This window comes from Alosa alosa, chromosome 3 (assembly GCF_017589495.1).
Source record: "Alosa alosa isolate M-15738 ecotype Scorff River chromosome 3, AALO_Geno_1.1, whole genome shotgun sequence".
Taxonomy (NCBI): Eukaryota; Metazoa; Chordata; class Actinopteri; order Clupeiformes; family Clupeidae; genus Alosa; species Alosa alosa.
Genome location: NC_063191.1, coordinates 18,610,485 through 18,633,681, shown reverse-complemented (window position 1 = coordinate 18,633,681; position 23,197 = coordinate 18,610,485). Strand labels below are relative to the sequence as shown.

Sequence of the window (23,197 nt, the reverse complement as noted above, 5' to 3'; positions counted from 1 at the left end):
ACCTGCATGTAGCCTAATGGTAGCCTAACTTTTTTTCTCTGTTCAAAACTTCGGTTTACACCTAAGACAATAGCCTTTCTTAGAAGCTGTGAAATTTGACCAGAAAGGAACATGTCTTCCTTCTGAAAACAATATTTGATCATTTAACTTCACCTGAACAGCGACAGGTCTTGGTAGGCAGTAGACTCAGCAGACGCTAAAACGTAGCCTACTGTTATAGCCAGAGTCAGTCAGCATCATGTAACATTAATGGCATTAGTCATGAATCCTGTAACATATTATATCATATAACAGCGATGGCTTATTGAAGACGATCTGCATGGATATATAACCACCCAGAAAAACTCAGAATGTGAGTGATAAAGTTCATTAATTGTATGAAACTTTTTATTAGTTATCCATAGCAGCATCAGCCTATATTAGGCTGTTATGCTAGCTCAGCCTTTTAAATATGTTGTTATTTTGGTCATGTGGACTTGATTAAACGGGTAAAGATAATTCATAAACTGCTTATTTCTTACATGACTGAAGCAGTAGCCTAGGTTCAACAGTGGTGTTTGAGGTTGCTGTGTTAAGTTGTTGTGTGTGATCGCTAAACAATTAGGATAAATCAGTTTATTTTGACATAACGAGGAGTTAGCCTGACCTGTAACGTTAGCCTATAGCACATAAGCCTATTCTGTTTTCATTTATTAGCATTTGTTGTGATTATATAATCAAATGACACTCATGATAACTTGAAATAGAAGGACAGAAGATAGGTGATTGATGTCCACAAGCACTAATTTCACGAGACAAATTAGAACAAACTGTTCGGTAAAAATAATCTTGCCATGTTTAAAATGCTGCACTTTTTCCCTTCATAGCCTATCTCTGGCAATTCATTTCTGAATGACTGTAGATAGTAGTATTTTTAGCCTACGTCTTCGTAGACAGTAGGCTACACCCATTAGGCTATCTTGAGAATAAGACTTCACAGCTGCTAAGCGATCATCCTCCACAACCATGAGGATAGGTAGGCTAAACGGCTTAATAAAAAAGAATATATGACAGAAATGTTATACTGTCAGTGTTACCGGGTACATCAGCAGTCACAAATGTGTATACTGTAACTGTCATGTCAAAGCTGACATGTCAAGCAAATCAGCCACAGTGCTTTTAAGAGTTAACAGGTCCTCTTTAAGTGTACATGCACCTTGCACTGAAAATGTCTTTATTAGCAACTCATGATAATGGATGTCAGTGGTTTACTGAGGCTATTAGCATGTTAGGAACCCATTAGACAACACTATTAAGCAGCAAATACACTCACTCCAGATATCAACACACTCACAGTACTGTTCATACAGCACAGTGCTCAAAAACACACTTGAAAACGACTTGAGTAAGAATCTAGGTGTAGTTTTCTTTAATGTGACAGCTCAGACTTTATCGCACATGATGCATGTTTATACTGCATGTACCGGTATATTTTTTATGCATTGTGGTAATAGCTGAATATGCAGAAGACACTGTAGAGAGTAGTCACTGCTTTATAAGGCATGACTGTGTTAATATTGTAGATCATTGCAGAATCATAAAAATGATGATTCAGATATATTGACTATTTCCCCTGAAGCAGGGGCAATACGAATCAATCAAAGAGAGATTTAAATTACAGGGAGGTGAAACAGGAAATCAAGCAACTTGAATCAACGGTGGCAAACTGATGGAGGCTCTTTGTAAATAATGCAACCAAGGCTTGTTGCACTAGAAGAATATGTTGCTGGTTGTGATCAGAAAGGTAATTAAAACTGAACATGCAATGCCAGGCTTTGAACACTGTTGTTTAATTTCTTATATGATTCAGGAACCAATACAAGTCTAATAACCAGGGAATAGCAAAGCTTTAGCTTCATTATCACATTTAGAGGTGCTAAGCTACTGACGCTACTGCATCGTTGAAAAGAGCTGAAGCTGGTGTAACAAAATCAAAAAAACTCTGATCTGACTCTTGACAAGTCGTTAACTATACTGTAATCATTAAGAACCTGTAGCTGAAAAGGTCATTATGGTGAATAGGGCATTGACTATAATCCAATTTCATTCATGTTAGATGCATCCCTGCTTACAAGGTCAATGCTGATGTAGAGTCCGCTCTTTGGAATTAGTCTGTATGGGTGTGATCCACCTCACCTAGCCCCTGCCTGCGACTGGGAGTCTCCTTTTAATTTGTTGATCAAGACTCACTGGGGTTTGCTTTTGTGTAGTACTGTTCAAAACTATGCAGTGGGTGGAGTTAGGCCCAGAGCTGGGAGGGGGGACACTGATGAAATGGCTACACTTTGCATCATTTAAGAATCTGAAATTAGCATATTCTGGCAGAAACTTCCACTCCCACATTATCAAAGCAAAGACAAAGACTAAACTTCTCAAGTTCATCCTAACATTCGGTAGCTTGTTGCGTCATGAAAAAAGAAAATGAGGAGGAGGACTACTTGGCAAACCCCAGAGCTTACAAGTGAGGAAATGAAACAAATTGACTGCAAAGTTTTACTGGGGAGTTAAAAGATATATAGGATATGTCATGAGATGAACTTGGGGATCATGACACTAACACGTCCAACAGAGAGAACTGAGATTATGTTGGAGCAGTGTTCATTTCATACAACGCATGTTAACATGATTGAGATTTCAATAAAAAATCTTTCTGTACAAGTCTAATGTTCCTACTGTGACACAGTAGGGATCAGATGGGAGGGTGACTTGCTGATTCAGTCAGAGCACTCCTGGCTATTTAAACAGCTTTCATACCTTGACACAGAAAATAATTCGGAAAATTTCTGACAACAACTACAAACGTAAGCAATAAGCCCCGAGAGGTAGGTTACACTGATTCCACACACTGATTAAAACCACCCTTAGCTGTTGTAGAATCAGTGTAACCTACGGACTCGAGTGGCTTATTGCTTTTCTAAAACTGTTACTATAAATACCTGGCAAAGTTTCATAAAAGGCACAGCAACTAGAAATATAACAAGTTATTCCTAGATAATCATTCTTCCGCCAAGAAATATATTTCCTCTATCTGAATGGTTGCCAAGCAACATCGAGACGCAGCTACTTTACGTTTTGTATCAAGTTATGATAGCGCAGTAATATAGAACGAAATGCGGTCAAGGTGTATGTTTATGCTGCATTTTACAACGGCATCGAACGTGATTCAGCCAATAACAATCAAAGACCGGAACTATCAGTTTTAGAATTATTTATAATCAGCGTTACAGCGTTATGTTTTTTATTGTTATGAATGCAATGTACACTAAAACATTAAAAGTACTTGCTGTGAATGATGCTCAGTTGTTGCCGTTGCATCTTGCGTCACATTGTGCAATGTTGAATAGGCTTTGTGTTACTGTATGTAATGGTAAATAGATGTGGTTGATTGGCCACTGTGGAAAATCACAAGGAATTTAACACCTCTCCTGTGTATATCTGAAAAGAAGAGGCACATCCGTCCGTTTATGTTATGCCAGATCTATGAGATTTATCAGGGTTCCAGCTCTATGAGATTTTAGCAGGGATTCCAGCACGCACCTAGGCTTCACTGCTGACGGAACCCTCCATCTGGTTTGGTTAGAGAGGAATTCTGGAGGTAGAGGGAAGAGAGACATTATGGAGCACTGGAATGCTACAGCCCTTGAAAAGGCTGGCACCTAGCTGTGGCAGTGGAGTGAACTCACTGAGGGGCAAATCCAATAAAAATGGTAGTGGAGCAACAGGTTCAATCTGTCAGCACCTGATTGTGCCTTCCTCAGATTGAGGTGTGGAGGTAAGCTGAAAAATAACACAATTATTTGTTTCTGAAGCTTTTGCCGTAAAGTCTGTCAAACTTGAAATGGAAACCCCCAAACACTGATGAGAAATAGAAAACAAGATGTCCTCTGAGCGATTACAGTTTCCCCCTGGAATGTACCAGCTTGGACATCAACCATTTTTATTTCTCACTGTGAGACAAGCGCTCGTAACCTCGTTTTGATCTGACCGAGTTCATTTACCTTGCAAAATGACTAATCCCTCACCACCACGACAAATAAGTAGAATAAAATAAATAGGCAGTGTCGCTGTCAAGCCTGGTCAAAGTGAGGCTCAAACTCAACATAATACACAACATTCTTGTCAAGTTCCATTGTTAAGATCACATATTCGGCTCTCAGTCCATTATTTGTATGCTAGTTCTCTTCCATCTGCTGAACTCATACTGTGTGTGTCCATTCAGCTGTTTCCTTTAAACAAGAGGAGTGGGAGGATATTGATATTTTGAAAGATAATGCCACCAGAGGGCTGGCATCTGCGGCTTTGATGAATGAGGCCTTAAGGCCAAGGACAGCATTACACAAAACTGCCTCAATCTGTGCCTTGCATGTGAAGGTGGATAGAGTAGTGCTTCTAACCAGGCAGTGCACCTTGAGATCTGAATGATATGGCAACAATTGTACTAAGGTGGCAGTGGAGATTATTTTATCATCAATCTGATTTTGGTGGGTGCTACACATAAAGTAGCTCTGGCAATTAGGCAAATCAGCCTATTATTACCTGAAAAAGATTTACCCGTTTTAACCCTGTAACTTTGTAACTCATGAGAACACATATTTTCAAGTATTTTACCAGAAACATTATTTTTAGAGCTGGCGTTGTGCAAAAACCTTATACTATTAATATTCATGTAGGCAAAAGCTAAAGTTGACCACATGGATGAAAAAAGACACAAGGACAATGCACAAAGTGACTAAACTCCATGCCAAGTCTCCAGTGTTCTAATCAATCCAAAGGTGGTTTACTGTATTGTGTGACCTTAGAGTGTTTCAAGCAGATTAACCTGAGCTAAATGACAGTCTCCCCATTTGCCACTGACAAAGGAGCTGAATCACAATCACAAGTCACAATAATCTAGATTCTGTGACACACCATCTGAAAAGGGGCTGACCTATATTTCTTGTGAAGAAACTTGTGAACTTGTGAAGGTCAGAATTTTAATTAGTCCCACAAGAATGACACTAAACTAAGTCTGTCTCCCACATGATCCTCATTGTTACTATTTTTCACAAGAGCAACTAGGTCCACATCCACATAATGCATTTTACTGAGCCCAATGAATTCAATCGAATGCTTGCAATCTCAAAACCAAGATGGACCAACTCATTTCCATGCCCTAACTCTCTGCTTTAATAGGTTACCGTCTATGTGTGTAACTGGTTATTTTTTCCATTTTCTTGCTGTCCCCTTCTCCCTCTAAAACACACACACACACACACACACACACACACACGCACACACACACGCACACGCACACACACACACACACACACACACACTGAAGTGTGTGTGTGTGAAAAAGGAAACAATATCAGAGCAGTAAAAGTCAAGTTAAGACAGTCTGCCAAATGTGCATGGTGGTGTATTATTCAATTCCGACATATTTTCAAAGAGTAGCCTGGTTATACTGAAGCTATTTTCTTTCCAGTCTATGTACTTTGGAGTTTTATGGGCAGGTAATGTATCATTAGGGGAATTCAACAGCAGCTCATAAAATTCAAATAGCAAAGAAAGAACATAGAGATAGCCAGATCTGCACCACCCAAGCAGTCTGTCATAAACTTCAGGATAATTGAAATGCTGTTTTTGGTGTCCTTCACATGCAACCTGTGAGTTCTGTGGCAGTGAAATTATTAATATGACACTGTATGCAATGAATTTATCAAGACTCAAACTTGACTACCTCACGCTGCTGGCTTAACAGGGCCCAGATCATAAAATCCAGATCATTATGCACCAAGGAGATGTCTGCCCAAAAGAGGGAGGAGGGGTGGCTCCAGTGAATCTTTGAGCTATTCAGCATTCTCTCCCAACAAAAGAGCAGTTAGAGGGTCTTTGTGGAGGGAACCAAAAATAGCCAGAGATTGGAAGGACGAAGAGTGTATATCTTCCATTCTGGCTGGCTGCATCAGCTTCCTGCTTCACCCACAGCCTGGTATAATTAATCCCTGGATCACTCGAGCAGCACTGAGGCAGGGAGAAGGTTCCTAGCACATGAGCATTACGGGAGTGTTGAGTCAAGTGCTCTGCTGAGATGGTGGGTGCCGTGTCTGAGCTCAGAGAATCATTGTGGGCTTGTCTTGCATGGAAATGGAGCATTGTACTGTAATGTCTGCTACTGTATATGGCAAATGGGCTTTATATGGCGCTTTTTTCGACTCCTACTCCACCCAAAGCGCTCACATTCACCCGTTCACACACACACACACCGATGGCGGATGCTGCCATGCAAGGCGCCAACCTGCTCATCAGGAGCTTTGAGAGAGTTAAGTGTCTTGCTCAAGGACACTTCGACTCTACCTTCTGAGCCACTGCCGGTATAAGATCAATCACGATGTTTCTCAGACATTCCAATGAACACAGTGTCAATACTGAAGAATACCCAACTGGCAAGAGATAATTGGGTTTATGGGATGAGAGTTCAGCTTTTCTCCAACAAACTCCAAAACTCCACGTGTTTCTGAAGTAACATTGGATGCGGTTGTTTTTGTTTTTCACATATACTAAAACAGGTGAATTAACTATGAATATAAACACAATTTAGAATTTATGTCAAGCACTATGTTGGGTCTAATGCTCAATGAACAGTCATCATCTAGATCTTTAGTCTCAGCATACATTTTTAACAGGTAGACCCTGAGTAATAGGAAAACATCCTGTTATTAATCATTCATGGATGTCGATGTGTTGAGAATGTGTTGTGAATGTTTTGATAGATGATGTACAATTGAATACACAACAGTTCATGAGCTGAGCCGCCTTAATTGGAATGACATGACCTCAGGCGAACTAGAGGATGGGACATTACTTCCCCAAAACTCACAGGGCAGAAAGTTATGTTCCACATCTTCTGAAACAAAACAAAAAAAAAAAACTCCCCAATGCTACGGCTATGGCACTCCAACACGAGATAGCAGCCAGTAGTAGAAGTCATTATTTTGTTGTTTGGAGGCAGACAGACTGCATTAATTAGATGCAAAAGGAGCTGTGGAAATGCATATTGTGGCGCAGCAAATGTTAAAGAGGACAGCGAGAGCCATCACACAGTCTGCTTCTGGGTTGATTCTGATGAAATAATGAACTACCAGGGGAGCCTCTCCTGTACTAGGCGGCACACTGTATTTTGAACAGGCTGTGTCCCAGCCAGCCCCTCATGCTATACCGATCAGGCTGATAATAAACAGGTTTGGAAGGCACAAGCCTTAATGCAATCACCATAAACAAATGTTTCTTACAGCAGTCGATCCCCCTATCTCTCGAGAACCAACACATCTGCTGCACCTCAGAAAAGGCTAATAATTTTCCCAGAGTGCAACTCTGCAACTGCTGTCCCCCAACATCCAGCCTTGTCAGTCATCTATATTTGGCAATGTGATTCAGACCTATTTTTTTATTATTTTAAAAGCACCAAGGCCATATTCAAAACAAGACCAAATTTCTAATACATCAGCTACTGCACAAATTAAAGATGGGTCTCCAAGTGTGTGCCTGCTTAAACACACTGCCCTCCACCAGTTCAGCAATGACAGGACGCCTGAATGTTTGAGGACAAAACAAGCATGTTCCCAAAACTTCGAAATACTGCAGACCCAAAGGCCGAGAAATTTCTGGATAAATAACTCAAGGACGATTCTGAATGGACGACAAAAGCCCTCAGACGTTCCCTTAAGTCTTATCTTCTTAAGTTCTTAAACTGAATGCGTGTCAGTCATTTTACTCACACAGACGTTGAGAGATGCGAAGAGGGACACAAATATCCCAAACCTGATGGGTATTAGGAACTTCAGAGAAGTAGCGTTAACTGGAGGAATGTAGCTGCAGAAAGTTCCCGACGTGCTGGTTTTATCAGTGGGCTGGGAATCTCTCATTGGAAATCTGCTCACATCACAGAATCTCTGAAAGCATGAAGGTAGGAAAAAGATTCAGATGTGGAGCCGTGTGCATCTGCCTGTGTGTGGGTGGGTGGGCTCCTGTTTACATAATTATGCACCTCCTGAATTGCTGCTTAATAATAAAGGTAATTAACAGATTGAAAGATATGCCACAGTCAGACAGACATTAAAATCGAAGAACAGCCCTATTAATAGCTCAGTAGCTCAACTGTGGCCATCTTAAAATTGCAAAATTCAAATTAAATTGTTATTGAGACTCAAGACTCAGGTCACAATACTACAACCAAATACTGGATTAGTATTGCCTTTATGTATACGGATAAATGCAGTTTTCTAAAATTGAGAGATTATATGCAAAAGCAAGCAGCCCTGACCATCCCCTGAACCGGTTCTTCACCCTACTCCCATCTGGACGCACTGCACTAAACAAACTCCTGTGACAACCATCCATTCCCCCTATTCTTTTGTGTTTTATGTTTGTCTGCACTGTCCACCTTTTTGCTTGTATTGTGTTGAGGAGGGAGGGAAACTGGGGGGTATGGTTTGTGATATGGTGTGTGTTATGTTATATGTTATATGTGATATGTATGAGGCTGTGTATATCCTGCATGGAATGTAATGATGTGTGTGAAAAAGAATATCCTTATAGAACAATAAAGACTCTATACAAGCAAATAATAATTTGACTTAGAACTGTATTTATGCATATATAGCTTTTTAGTAATATGATATGTAATATGCATAAATATGTGATGTAATATGCATACATTTTCTGCAAGAGAACTGCATATATATATATATATATATCTGCACATCACTACTTTGACCATTGCATCAACAAACCATTTTCATGGCCATCACATTGACAGTCTTGCATTCAAAAGGAAATAGGTATATCCCCTCAGGGCAGGAGTGTCATTAAGAAATATTGACTGAGATTTATGACTGGATAGTGACACGCACTGACTAGAAATATGTGCACGCAGTTGGAACAGTTGAACATCCTGTGCTCGCCTGTCTCAGAGAAGTTCGCCTCAAAGAATTATCATATCCAAAAGAAAGGGGAAAACACAAAAGAAAAGAAAAAAAGTCAGACAACCGGGTGTCAATTTTTCGTCTGCCAACCTGATGACAGAAGCTGTCTCTCCTTCAGGTTACAGTCAGACTTGGCCTACTTTATGCTATTTACTCTGACATCTCAATGACAACAGCCAATGAATATCATTAGACAGGGGAGACTAATTAGAAAGTGAACATGACTGGAAGGGGGAGGCCTCGTCCCTACATCCCCTGCTTAATATTACCTATTACGCATTGGGAGGCCTGCTTTAAATACTGTCCTCTGTGATCCAGAACTAATGAAGGTTGAGGGAAGGTGAAGCAGTGCAGTGCTCTCAACGTGAGGGGGTGAACACACTGCTCTTCACACTGGTCTTTGAAGCTATTCTGTCTGGCTCACTGGAAGGACTGGTGCTCCAGAGGGGATGTAAGGCATGGCGCTTCAGAGACACCAAAGAAATGTAGTGGGCATGAGCCTCTGACATTAGCATACCAACAGGAGACTGAAGTAATTGAAAAGCATGAGGGCTACTACAGTACGTGCCTTGTAGAGTCTGTGTGCTGAGTGTGTGACTGTCTATGACAACTCTCTCCCATACACACACATAAAGACACACACACACACACACACACACACACACACACACACACACACACACACACACTCACGCATTCAAGCACACAGACACACACGGTAAGACATAAAAGCCTACATATCAGTGGTCCATCGCTTAGCCAGAGATGACCTTCAAAAGATGTGTATCTGTGGCACCACTGCCCTCAATGTCAGTGGCAGTAATGAGATCAGGGAATCACTAAAGCCCGTTTGCTGTTCCCACCAGCATAGCCCTTCCAGCACACAGCCGGTAGCCACAGCGACGCACCCCCCAAAAGACTGACCGGCCAGGTCTCGGCCACAGATGCCCAGGTCTCCTGCTATTAATTACCTCAGCTGGGTGACACACTGACAGGATATAATAGGCACCCATCCAACCCAGCTCAACAGTGATGGACAACACCCCAATCAGCATTTGCAGGGGGCAGTGACACCACAAGGGCAGTGGGTCACATATCATTTCAGCAGGCCTCCTAACCGAGTCACTCAAAGACGGAGCAAGTATGTGAAGACGCATTTAGCAATAAAGCGTCTTTGTCTTCAAAGCATAATATTCAAACCCAGTGAAAGGGTTGAATTTCATTTGATTTATATCTGTCTGTTAATGTTAATGTAGGCAAATTGTCTGTGCTAGACTGTAGAACAAATGTCACATAATACCACAGTCATGTCATTTGCCTTTCATTGCAAGAGACAATACTGCAAAGATGAAAGTGTCTTCAAAAAGGCCACAACATTACAACAAGTGAGGCGTTATTTTGGCAGTGATAAATAAATATATAGAGGTTCTGGACTTCCACTAAAGAACAACCATTTGGAAGTGTATGCGCATATTAATATTTTATGCACATCCATTGCCTTCATATTAAGGTAACAAGCAAATCTCTAAAAGAACAGATACAGTATAAGAGCTTATCTCCTCCATGTCCTTCAATTTTCAACACCAGTTCATGGTATGCCTAATCAAGTTATTGTCCAGCATCTACAAGCAGCAATGAATTGATATTCTCAGTTATCGTAGACTGCAATTGACTGTGAAAGTAACATTTTTGAAGACTGAAATGTACAATTGTACTATACTAGAAATCTAGACGCACCCTAGCGCAGGGCTAGTCTAGCAACTCTCCGTTGGCTTGAGAGCTCGAAAAATTAAACTTCTATCAGGCCAATCAAATCGTGTATAGAGTCGTTAGGCGGGCTTAACATAATGATTGATGGCAGAGTTGCAACGGTTTGGCTTGAATTCCCTGCTACTTGAAAACAAAGAAGATGGATGTTGCTGTTGGCGAACAGTCTGACACGAGTTAAGTTTACTGTAAGTTGGCAAAAGTTTGAACTAGCCAACTAGCTCCGCTGGTGGGAAAACGCATGGGACTCATAGTGCTGTCCTATTGCGTGCAGAGGGAATTTGAAAGACAACCGATTATCCCGCCCCTCGGACTGAGCACTGCGAACTGTGAGTGCCCAGACCCTACATTTTAATGTGGGTCTGGCTCATCAGGCTAGTACTATACTACATTTGCATTCAAAGACTGCTCAAAAGACACTCAGTCATTCTGAAGAATCACACTTTGATATTTCGATTTTAAAGGTCAAATCCTGTTAGGGAGACATACTATGTCTGTGAAATGCAATGCAGAAATTGAGTGGGCCTTCAAATTGGGGGCCAAGCAGCGAAGCTGCGAAGGCACCCATTGTGTTTCTATCTTTTATTATTATTATTATACCTTCTTCCGCCATGGAAGTCAATGGCAGCCCATAGAATCGTCTGGCAAAAAGTTCTGAAATTTGGCACACTGATTGGAGACAGTCCAATGATTCATGTCACCAAGTTTCATGTCGGCACCTCCCGCGCTCTAGCGCCACCAACAGGCCAAAGTTGGACTTGCGTTCACGCATGTAACTTCTGACCTGTTTACTCGATTGTCACAAATGAGGTACCGTTGGAATCCTTGGACCAAGCCGAGTTCAACGCACCCTATGACGTCATTTTCCGCCATGATGGATTTTCCGCCATTTTGGATTTCATCAAAATCACTTAAAACGTATCAGAGGTCACACATTTTGTCCGATCGACACCAAACTTCATAGATATCATCTACAGACCATGCCTCATTAATGCATTGCTTTTTGTCTTCGGAACTAAAACCGTTTCGCGTAACGTAATGCAATCGAAATTTGCGCGAAGCGCCAAACAGGAAGTGAGCTCATATCTCAGCAACCCATTCACCTATCATAACCAAACTTAGTCCATGGACTCAGGACCCAATCAGGGGGACGCTCAAGAAATGTGGTGACCTTTGACCTCTAGGGGGCGCTGTAATTAAGAAACATGCCTTTTGGCCTGTAGCTGCTGTTGTGCTTAGATTTAAAATGCACTAGTGGTGTCTGGTAATACTGTTGGAGGGCCTTAGGCCGACCCAAGCCAACTTGTGATGTCATCGTAATTGATTCGGCCGCCATATTGGATTTAATCAAAAACACGTACAAGTTTTCGCAGGTCACAAATTTCAGCGGATCCTCACCAAAATGGGCAGAGACCATCTTCAGACCATAACCTATCAATATATTGCTTTCTGGAACAATTGACAAAAGCATTCGCCCGTAACAGCCAATCGAAATTGGTGGCGAAGCCGCCAAACAGGAAGTGAGCTCATCTCAGCAACCCTGCCATGTATCATAACCAAACTTACTACATGGATTCATGACCCCATTAGGAGGACGCTCAAAAACTTTGGTGACCTTTGACCTGTAGTGGGTGCTGCAATTAGCAATATTGCATTTTGATCTGTAGTTGCTGATGTGTTTTATTGATCTTTTATTTTTTGATGTGAAACTGATGACAACATGTTCCATCCAGTTCATTCTAATGCGTGCGTGCGTGCGGGGTGGGGTGGGACGGGCAGGGGTGATTAGGTGGGGGGGGCTGGCTGGCGGAGGCGGTGGCAATACTCAGCCCTGTTTCAGCCCTACAAAATCAGCTATGTTTTGATGTGACACTTGTTGAAAGTGTTGATCGCGGGTGTCTGCTGAGTTCGTTCTTGTCGCCGTGGCTACTCCGGCCTATTCTGCTTGGCCCCCTCATTGCTGCTTGCAGCTATATTTATACATTTCTTTCGTGTGATATTCAATGTAATTGTATCTTGACAGCCACACATCAAGAGAAACTTTAAATGTGCAACTCTCTGAAAAGTCAATGGGCGGAAGAGATTACAGTTTGTGCCATCTCCTCTAATGACTAATGGACACTTTCATGCATGCAAAGGTAGACCATGGCTTTTACGCAGACACAACTTATACCATTTCAGGGGAACAGCTCTCAGAAATGCTATGGGTGGAGACAACGTAACATTAGATGCATAGGTATAGAATATCCAAGAGAGGAGGAAACGATCAAATGCCTGAACAAGTCAACCATTCAATCAATAAAATGGGTACTTCACTGTTTGCAAGGTGTCCTAATGGACATACGAGGGGAAAAATTGTGTGGGTTGAAAATCACACACTGTGGGAGATCACACTGAGTATTTTGTGGTGTCTCGCACCCTCACCATGCCACGTGTAACAAATCAGGTCCATTTGTCTCTGCAACTCCCCCATGCATCTCAGTCATACACCAAAATAGGACTGGAACCACATGTTTGCTGTTCAGCAGATTGGCAGTTAATTGCTGTCTTCTAATCTTAAAACAAGTGGTTCATGCATCACAGGCAACCTATTGGTAAGGGTATATTTCATTGGCGCCATTTCCCTCTGAGGAAACACAGTTTGCAAATACAAGAAGGTGGCATCTGTTTGAGATAGCAACCACCACACTGAAACCTTATATTTCTACATCCAACCTCAAACCAGTGAGGAAATTTGAGATATGGTCCACTGAATGTGACAAACAACCTCATAAAACAGCTCATAATTTCATTTCCATCTGTCAATCAATAGTCTGACTAGGATTCAATTAGTGGCCTGCATGGGACATAAAAAATAAAAAGTACAATGCGGGTCATGTGACCGACACAATACAGCCAAGCAGACCTCTTCTATTTTGGAGGTTGATTCACCACACTACTATGCCTGAGTCAGAGCACTCTGTCTTCTTTATTCAAGCTATTCAAGGCTGAGGATGTGCATCAGTCTACAATGCCCATTACTCTCCCTGCCTGTCACACCTGGGGCGACTAAAAAAGCGAGCCTTAAAAAAGACAGAGTGGCACTGTCATACGGAGCCCACTGAGGGACAACAAACTCGGCTGTGTTTTCCTAACCTGTAATTTTGCCATTAGTGGAGTAATGTAAAGTAAGCTATTAGTTCTAAGAGTCATACAGAGCACAGATGTAAGTGAAAATAATTATTCCTGCTCCTCCATGTGTACAGTCTGAATGTGTAATTTTTGGTCCTTTCCTTACTTTCCTAACAATTTGAATTGACTAGGGCCTTATAATATTGATTGTTTAGCTCATAAACATGTCTAACACACTAAATAAACGTGTGGTCCTAACACATAAATACTGTACCCATAAATGTCTATAACTTCATCACACTGACTGTATTAGACTGCTCAGAATGTTGACAGTATCACTACTTAATGGCAAAGCAGTATATTTGTTCTGACAGGAAGGTGCCTCAAGCAGTTCGATTCATTGAAAATAGAAATGGTTGATTTTCAGTTCATATTTTTATGTAGGCTCAGTGACACTGAATAATTAATACAGATACAAGTCTGCATGTCCAGCTTTTCATTTAACAAAATAAACTAATTGTCTCATTTCATAGTACCAGCTTTTCAATAACATTTAAGCATCTGGTAATCAGCTTGGTTTGCTTGGGGCTATTTTCGGTTGGAGTTCGAATTTATTGCATGGCCTCAATATACCAATTAAACTGGGTGCTGACAGAAAATTACTACATAGCCGATGGTCTCTTGCTATTTCCACCTGAGTCTTTTGCTTCTGATATAAATCACTGTTACCAAACTCACATTAAAACAAAGGGGATCCTAGAGAGACTTCTGGACACATCTGTTCTCTGTAACTGGACACCAGCACTTTGGCATATTGACTTTATGACAGGACAAGGTCTCTGACCTCCAATATGAATTACAATGACGCAATCCAAAAATAAAAATTCACTATGTCTTAGGAATGAATAAAATGCAAAAAAATAAAATAAAAGTAAAGCCAGTAGACAAAAAGTAAAGCTAGTGGCATTACCTTATTTCTAGCAGTAAATAGGCATATAACTCAAATTCAAAGGTTTATCAGACCAAAGTAATATCACAATTTCACATGAGTAACTCAAAGCAATAAAAACTTCTGATTCTGAGTCTAATTCTGTGATTAAGTCATTAAGTTATATCTTACAGTAACAGTAAAATCTTCTCTGTGGTGAAAGCATTCTGCCTTTGTGTAAGAAAACTCATAAAAGACTTCCCTTTACCTACACACATCTTTGCAGAGTTAATGTTCCATGCACACAGAGTTACAAATAATGGCAAAAAGCATCCAAGTAGGGGAAAAAAATGCCTTCTGCACATTCACAAATACACATGCTATGGGCAATCACATCATATTCAAACCCAAAAACACACACAGGCAGTACAGCTGACTAGACCAAACATTATGGAGCTGACTCTCCTAAGCCTACCAACCATGACATGTCCAGAACAAAAGGGCTGCTCCACAGCTGGGACAAACCACAGAGCAAGCAATGGCAATATTTCTGGCCTTGACAAGAGGATACAGGAGAGAGAGAGATGAAGAGAGAGCGAGATGAGAGAGAGAAAGAGAGACTGTCCACGAGGCTGTTGTATTCCCCAAGAGCCAAAACCATAGAGCTACGGATTTAACATCCCATCCGCTCAACCACAGGCATCCAGACTCCTGATCAGCCGTGACCAATTACCTGGCTGAGTCCCGGAACACCTGGGCTGCTCGCCGCTCAGCTCCCCCATTGGCCGCTGGGTGACTTCATTCATTTAGAGCTCCACCGTCATCTATAATTCATGCGCTTGGAAACAACTGGGCTCTGTACCGCTGCCACCGCTGCATGTGCCGCTTCTCACATATATAGCTTCCACCTCCCACTACCTCCTGCCACGCCGCGTGCCTCCCAAAGTTGCCATAATCTCAGTATCAGTGCAGCGTCGGCCAGAGAACTTACATAATCGCCTCCTTGGACTCTCACTCCTTTCACTTGGGTCACCCGAAACTAGGCTTACACTTAGTACATCCAAGCATCAGATACATATGTTTTTGTGTCTAAAAGAATAAGAAGTGCATAACACTTCGCCACTACTCCTATCAAGCAAGCCAGAGAGATTAGATAAGGAGCACATCCAAGGAGGCATAATATATATCTCCAAGCGTAACTGTAAATCTCTCTGCAGACAGAGGAGAAAAATGCACACAACTTACCTGATGTGATGTGGTTGCCTTGGACCGCTGCTCTCTCTGTGCGAGTGTGCGCGTTTGTGCGGGAGGGAGATACAGCGAGCAGGAGCAGACGAGAGAGAGGGAGAGGGACAGATAGGGCGAGCGCAGCGTGAGGCGAGGGAGAGGGAGAGGACAGCAGCTGCCGATGTGACAGCCCAGCGCTCATTGCACTCTTTTTTACTGAGAGACGCTCCGGCTCCTGGAGGTGGTACTTCTCAGCCGAATGACATGTGCTTCTCTCTTTAAACTCATTGGCTAAGAGGGATGATTTCTATTTAGCCAGTCCCACTGTCTCCAAGTAAGCCCCCTCCCCTTCTAAGCACACACACGCACGCGCACACACACACACACATGTGCACATACTTCTCCCTTCTCCTCGTCACCTTCCTCCCCTCCTTCCTTTTTTATCTAATCTAATATCTCCCTTTCTCTGCCCTGCCCCTCTCTCTTCTATCCAATACCACTTGTCTTTGTTTTAAACCTATCCCTCCTATCCCAAACTACTCCTTTTGTCTCTTCTCTCCATCACCAAGGGCAACAAGGTCTCCTCTTTTGCACACAATTGCTTTTGCATTGTCTGTTTTACCAATAACTATTATTCTTTTTCTACTGATTGCTTCAGAGTTCAGCTTTTAATGTGGAACCTTTTTTATTTAGAATGTAACTGTACTTCAACCTACTGCTTCCTTCTCGCAGTCATTTTTGAATGACTTTTGGAAAGCAGAACTAGAAAGCGAGAACAGCACTCAGCTCAATTGACCAAGTTATTCCATTCTTATGATCTGCTTTATGAAATGCTTTTTGGTCCTCGACTTTTTCAATAGAATCTCTCTTATAAATAACCTTTACATTTCAGAGTGTTTCCTGAAAGCATCATAACTTCAGCTTTTTTTTTTTTTTTTTTTTTTTTTTGGGGTTAAAGCAATTTTGAGTTTATTTTCAGGGATTGAAAGATACATCTTAAAATTTGAAATACACCAGATTGGGTTCTTCATTAGCCTTGGGACCAGACTAATCAGACAGTGCATAGTGCATAGACCTCTGAAGTTCGCCTACAAAACGGCCATCTTTGCCCATATAAGGAGATCTGGTTGTTAATTGAAGCTAACTACCTATGGCAAGTTGCATTGCAAGTTAGCTCTGGGGTAGCAAAAATCTGCAATTGTGTTTGACAGAGGGCAGATGTAAATTGATAGTGACAAAATATTAGCTTTCAGTGTGGCACGATGTCTTTGTAAATTAGCCTACGTTTAATTAAAAAGTGGTTGATTCTTCCTGCTTCTCCCTACAACCAGACAGTGTTGCAAATTGTGTGTTTCCGTCACTCTGTCTCTTTCGTTGCTCTGATTGGTTTTTGGCCTCTCCTATTGCGTCCGAGGCATTTTGATCGGCATCCGTTTGGGAACGCCCTTTGGAAATAGGCTGTGAACGAACCTTCCCCAGACCCACTCTCAGTTACAACTGAGAAGGGTCTGGTTTCAACCGGGCTACCAAAACATCCTTCTTCTTGAACAAATGCCTTAATTACTGTTTGTTTTTTAAGGTTTTGTGCAACAGACACGATAGTGACATCTAAACGTCTAGCTTCTCTAGCAACAGTCCTTTTGTTGTATACAAAATAAACTGAAGCACGCTCAGGTGACGTAAATGACTAGGTGGTTTGAGACACAGCCAGAGACTTCTAAATGAACAAATCTATAGCCTGCTGATGTCATACTCAGATTCTAGTCAGAAGTCTGATATTGCTCTATTGGGACGTAATTATGGGGCATATATCTTGTGCAACACCAGATAGCGAAATCTAAGACAACAAAATACGTAGCAGGATAGGCTATTCGGAAAAACGGATATTTCCCTTAAATAATCATTCTGTTCATACCGATGCTACAAACATGTTATAAACAGCTGGGGACTGCCCACACTGCGGTATCCTGACTGGGAAAGGTCTTTGGGACCGAAGAGCAATGTTTAATTCGGAGACCCCTCCAGACGTCGATTCCGAAGAGGAGACGAAGTCGGACCCAGGCCGCGACTAACGCTCCCCCATCGAGGGCGGCGGACGTATACCCTGCCAAATTCATCAACCCCCCCGTGGGTTTTTTTCTCGATGGCAGTGAAATACCCAACAAGGACTCGGGGTATTTGGGTTACCCCCCCCCCCTTCCACTCCGAAGAGGAGTCGGAGGGGGAGACAGACGGGCAGTCTTCGGAGCAAATGCCTCTTGCGTTACAAGAGCAAACCACGAGGCTGAAAGCGGAAATCTACGAGGTGCGCGACCAAGCAGCCTCCTTTTTGGACCTGGTTTGCCTGGTTTTTATCTCGGATGGATGACTGTTTCCTAGAGAAGAAGCAGGCTGAGGCAGAAGCCAAAGCCCTCTTTCTTTCCCCGAGGTACATGCGACGTTCATGGGAAACGGCGCCTCGCTGGAAACCGAAGCCCCTCCTGCCATCGAAGCCCAGTAGAGCTACATCCGCGATCGCGGAGAAGGCATACGTCACGGCAGGGCAAGTGTGTGCAGCTCTCAAAACGATGGCTGTGCTGCGAGCTTACCAGGCGGAAATGTTTAAACGGCTGGCGGGGAGAGTGTTAGAGAAAAAGGACGATAAGCTGGAGGAAATACGCCGAGAAGCCGACCTAGCCCTCCTTGCAACGAAGGCTGTAACCCAAAACATCGGGGAGGACGATGTCGAACCTGATGGTCCTCGAGCGCCTCTTATGGCTGAACCTAGATGAACCGTAGATACACGACACAGTCTTCCTCCTAGACGACTCCTTGTCGCAGAGCGGGCTCTTCGGCGAGGAAATATCTGTGCTTACTGAAATGTTGAGGCGACTCAGAAGCAGTTAGCGGCATACCAGCGCTTGCTCCCTCGTCAGCAAGCCAATGTCAACCTCCAATGCAGTCTTCCCTCTGTGCAGAAAAGCCACGGAGAATGACCAAAAGACCCACTGCCCCCGCACTGCCATCTTCCCTCTGTGAAAACAGACCACTGGGAATGACCGAACATGCCTGTCAACCTCCAATGCTGTCTTCCCCCCCTGGGCAAAAAGTCACAGGGAACGACCGTACATGCACTGTCATCCTCCAATGCTGTATTCCCTCTGTGCGAAAAAGCCACAGAGAATAACCAAAAAGACCCATGGTCAGCCCGCACTGCAGTCTTCCCTCTGTGAAAACAGGCCACAGGAATTGACCGAACATACCCACTGTCAACCTCCAATGATGTCTTCCCTCTGTGCAAAAAGCCACGGGGAAGGACCAAACGGGCCAACTGTCTTCATTCATGCAGTCACGAGCTTGCCGAGCCGGGCACAGCACGGTCCTCAGTCACAAGCACATCAGTTTCCACAAACATCACAATTGCCATACACAATCACTCCCTACCACTGTACGAAGTGTAAAGTTGCCACAAAAATTAATACACAGGTCACAGATCAAAGATTCCCCTGTCAACATTACACGGGTCTCCTTTTCAAAACATATAGATTATTGGCGCTTGATAGCCAAAGACTCGCCCTGGGTCATAAACATGGTAGAAAAGGCTACTCTCTGAAATTTGCACGGAGACCCCAAAGTTCAGAGGCATAATCGACTTAGCTGTAGGCCTGTCCGAGCAGAAAGCGCACATCCTCAGTCAAGTGATAATCGTTGCTAAAAGAATGCGATCAGGGAAGTGCCCGCATGAGGGCGCCAAATACTTTGGCGTTGACATACGCGCGGAAGTGAGACGATAAAGGCGTTTATGTTTACATGGCGTTGACAAACATGCAGATAGCTCAAAATGCCTGCAGATAACACGCCAGTTGGAAAGTCATGATGCCACGTTTTTGCCAAGACAGACGGGGCCTCAGACCGATATTGGATCTGAGACAACTACATCGAGCCCTGTGAACTTAAAAGTTCTGTATGCTCACGATAAAAGAATCCTAGAGGAGATACGGGAGGGAGATTGGTTCGTGAAATTAGTTTTGACCGACACTTACTTCCACCTTTCAGTCATCCCCAAACACAGGGGTTTTTCTACGGTTTGTCTTCAAAGGGAAGTCTTACGAATTTCTCGTTTTTACATTTGGACTCTCCCCTCGACTCGCTCCTTCACAAAGTGCTTGGAAGAGACTTTAGCCCCATTATGAAAAATCGGGATAAAGATGTTAAATTGCTTAGACTATTGGTTGTCCCCGCAAGCTCCAAGGAACAATCAATACAACATGTGTTGATCATATCGCTCATTTGTTTGGGGTGGAAAATCAATCTCGACACAGAATATATCATTCTTGGGCATGTCAAACTCCATGCAATGACAGCCTGTCTCACGAGCTCACGCGTTGGCCTAATCTCCCTCAGGCAGTGCCTCGAGGTGGCCGCAAGAGGGCTTCCCCTACCCGCACAATATTTCAGAGGCTCCTAGTTTGCTTACAATGGCTTCGTCTGTAACACTGTTAGGCCTGCTGCATCTGTGCCCAGTCCAGCGGTGGTTCAATGTACAGCCGTAAGCGGCAGTAGCTTAAACCACTAGGGTGGTCTATGGTCGGCCTCTGTGATGACAGTGACTAGGGAGTGACACTCGACTCCACTCTATCAGGGCGATTCATCTCCCAGGCGAGACGAATTATGGAGCTGGCATGCTATCAGAAGGAGGTCCGGTCCCAGGGGAGTGGCGCCTGCCTCATGGCAGAGGTTCGGCCAAGCACAAGTGGCCCTCTTCGCTTTGAAGGAAATGGCCCACTATCCCCTATGGTTTTTTCAATACGCGACTCTCTCGGAGTGCAAGCGGTGCGGGGGACAAGCGGAGCGGGGACAGAATCAGAACCGAACGAATGCCAGTGGGCAGGGATTTACTAATGCAAGCGAGGTGAACAGTGTGGCACCCGTCCCCGCAAGGTTGGAAACTGTGGGTCTGTCCCCTGAGAGGGAATACTTCAGGATTCAAACAAGCAGTTATAGATACGATTTTCAAGCTCACGGTCAATACCTACACGCTCCTTGTATGACATACTGTAAGTGTCATGTATTTGAGCACTGGTGAAAGCAGCATAGTGAAGCCCCCACGCACTGCAGCGTGGAGGTGATATTAGAATTCCTTCAATGGCTGTTCCCCATCCCTTTTTAAAATTTATGTCACGGCAATCGTTGCGTGTCATGTGTCACCAGATCAGACGTCTGTGGGGAAACATACGTTGGTTTCTAGATTTATGAAGGATGTTAGAAGGCTGCGTCCAGCGGTGCCGTCCCTGGCCCCGAGGTGGGACTTATTGTTGGTACTGCAAGCCCTGACTGGTTTGCCTTTTGAGCCTATGCAGGAGATTTCTATGCGCATTTTGTCTTTTAAGACGGCGTTGATAGTGCAACAACAAACAAGCTTGGCAACGTTAACTAAAGGGATCAGTCGGAATTAATTGCCCGGAGTGTCTATTCATACCCCTGGACATCATCATTGTGTGGAAGCAGATAGTGCAGTGGTAACAGGCAAGGGCCGCACGTGGGAGACCGGGGTTTGATTCCCGTGTGATGCGTTTTGGCAGAGTGAGTGTGCATGTGTACCAACGTCTCTGGAGAGAAGGCGCGCAATTTGAACAAGAAATTGGTTCTCAAACGGAAGTTTTGTTTGCAACAATTAGCTAGTTCATGCACCAGGGTGTAAATAGCATGCAGCACTATAAACACCAGGGTAAGAATAGCATCCAACAAAACATGTTGCTTGTTTAAAAAAAAAAATATTACATTGTGTGATCAATATGCCAGATTGAATGCACAGGGGTGCAAATAGCATACACTGATATTTGTACCAGTTTTGAGCGCTTGATCGGACAGGCCGTTATTTGCCGCGTTGGTGGCTGCACCATAAAATAATGATTGTCTGCTGGGATTCCAATTTGCGTTAGAACAGCGTTGAGCTGTGTTTGAAACCAGAAGCAAGTAACGGAGCGTCCGTAGTCTGGAGGGGGGATCTTTCCATGCGATGGAAAAAGTAATTAGCCAAATTGTATAGGGCTGCAGGAGAGAGGAGATGTTGAAAATGACAGCCCAAACACACGGTTGTGAAGTTCAACATCTAATGCACCCCAATGTTTAGTAGGCTAGTAAGGCCTACGCAATTAAAATAGGCTGCTGTAGCTAACTGCGGTAGCTATAACGGCAAGAGAAGTGATAAGCAGCAACACATTATTAGAGAGGATTCCAAGGAACAGAGCAGAGCTACACGCAGGTGCAGGTGCTCCCTTGGTCAGCTAGGGAAGGGCTTTAATGTGCTGACACTCAATGAACACAGAGGAAAAAAACTCCCAGAGATTTAAAGGATTAAAAATTCCTTCCTTGCCCTCTTGGCAATAAGCGACAGAGCAACAGCTCCTGTGTATCAGCTGCCTTACGGCCAACGCCGGCATTGAGTAAAAGCGATGTTCACTTAAATACATTTTGTGATCACCACATAGATTATATTGTGTTACTATTTCATGTAGACGTGGTCTCAGGTGAGATGCCGATATGGTAGCCTATAGGGTGGTGGCACCAATCCAGGGAAAGAGGGGTGAGGGACAACCAAGGACGCGGTCCCTGGCTGGGAAAAAATGCGGGGAAAAAGTACGATTCATACTCTCTAGCCACTCACTCGCAATTCACTGACGTCAGGTTTACTTAAAGGAGCCACACATACTGTAGGGCTAGGCTACTGTTATGTTGTTGACTGCTGCACTATTGAGGACTATTATGAGTTCTGTCCATCATTTGGTGGTAGGTAAAATTACTGCAATAAAATTATGCTTATTAAATGCTTTCCCCAAATATTATATTAATAATATTAGTAATATTATCGGTTATCGTATCGGTATCGGCCACAACAAACCAATAAATATCATTATCGGCCCTAAAATTCCATATCGGTGCATCTCTAGTCCAAACAGCTCTGCTTCGAGCATAGTTGCTCCACAACGAAACAAGTCCAGACCGAACTTCCCAACCTCAAATGTTGTGGGCAGAGCTAAGTTGAGGTGGGCATCCTGGCTAACAAATCTAGGGTTGAGCACGAAACTCTGTTCTAATATGGTATCCGTGCCGACGCAAGCGATAGTAACAACATCGAATAACAATGTGAATTTTAGTGCCCCATTTCGGTGCGACTTGCATC

At 43.2% G+C, this 23,197-nt stretch overlaps 1 protein-coding gene across 1 annotated transcript in view; it reads right to left on the bottom strand.

Annotated features, from left to right (window-relative positions):
• thsd7ba (thrombospondin, type I, domain containing 7Ba) overlaps window positions 1-16,233 on the bottom strand; it is a 131,184-nt gene extending 114,951 nt beyond the window's left edge. Inside the window, 1 exon segment of the mRNA XM_048239796.1 lies at window positions 16,054-16,233. The gene's annotated coding sequence lies outside the window, so the exon portion shown is untranslated.
• Between the last annotated feature and the right edge of the window lie 6,964 nt (window positions 16,234-23,197).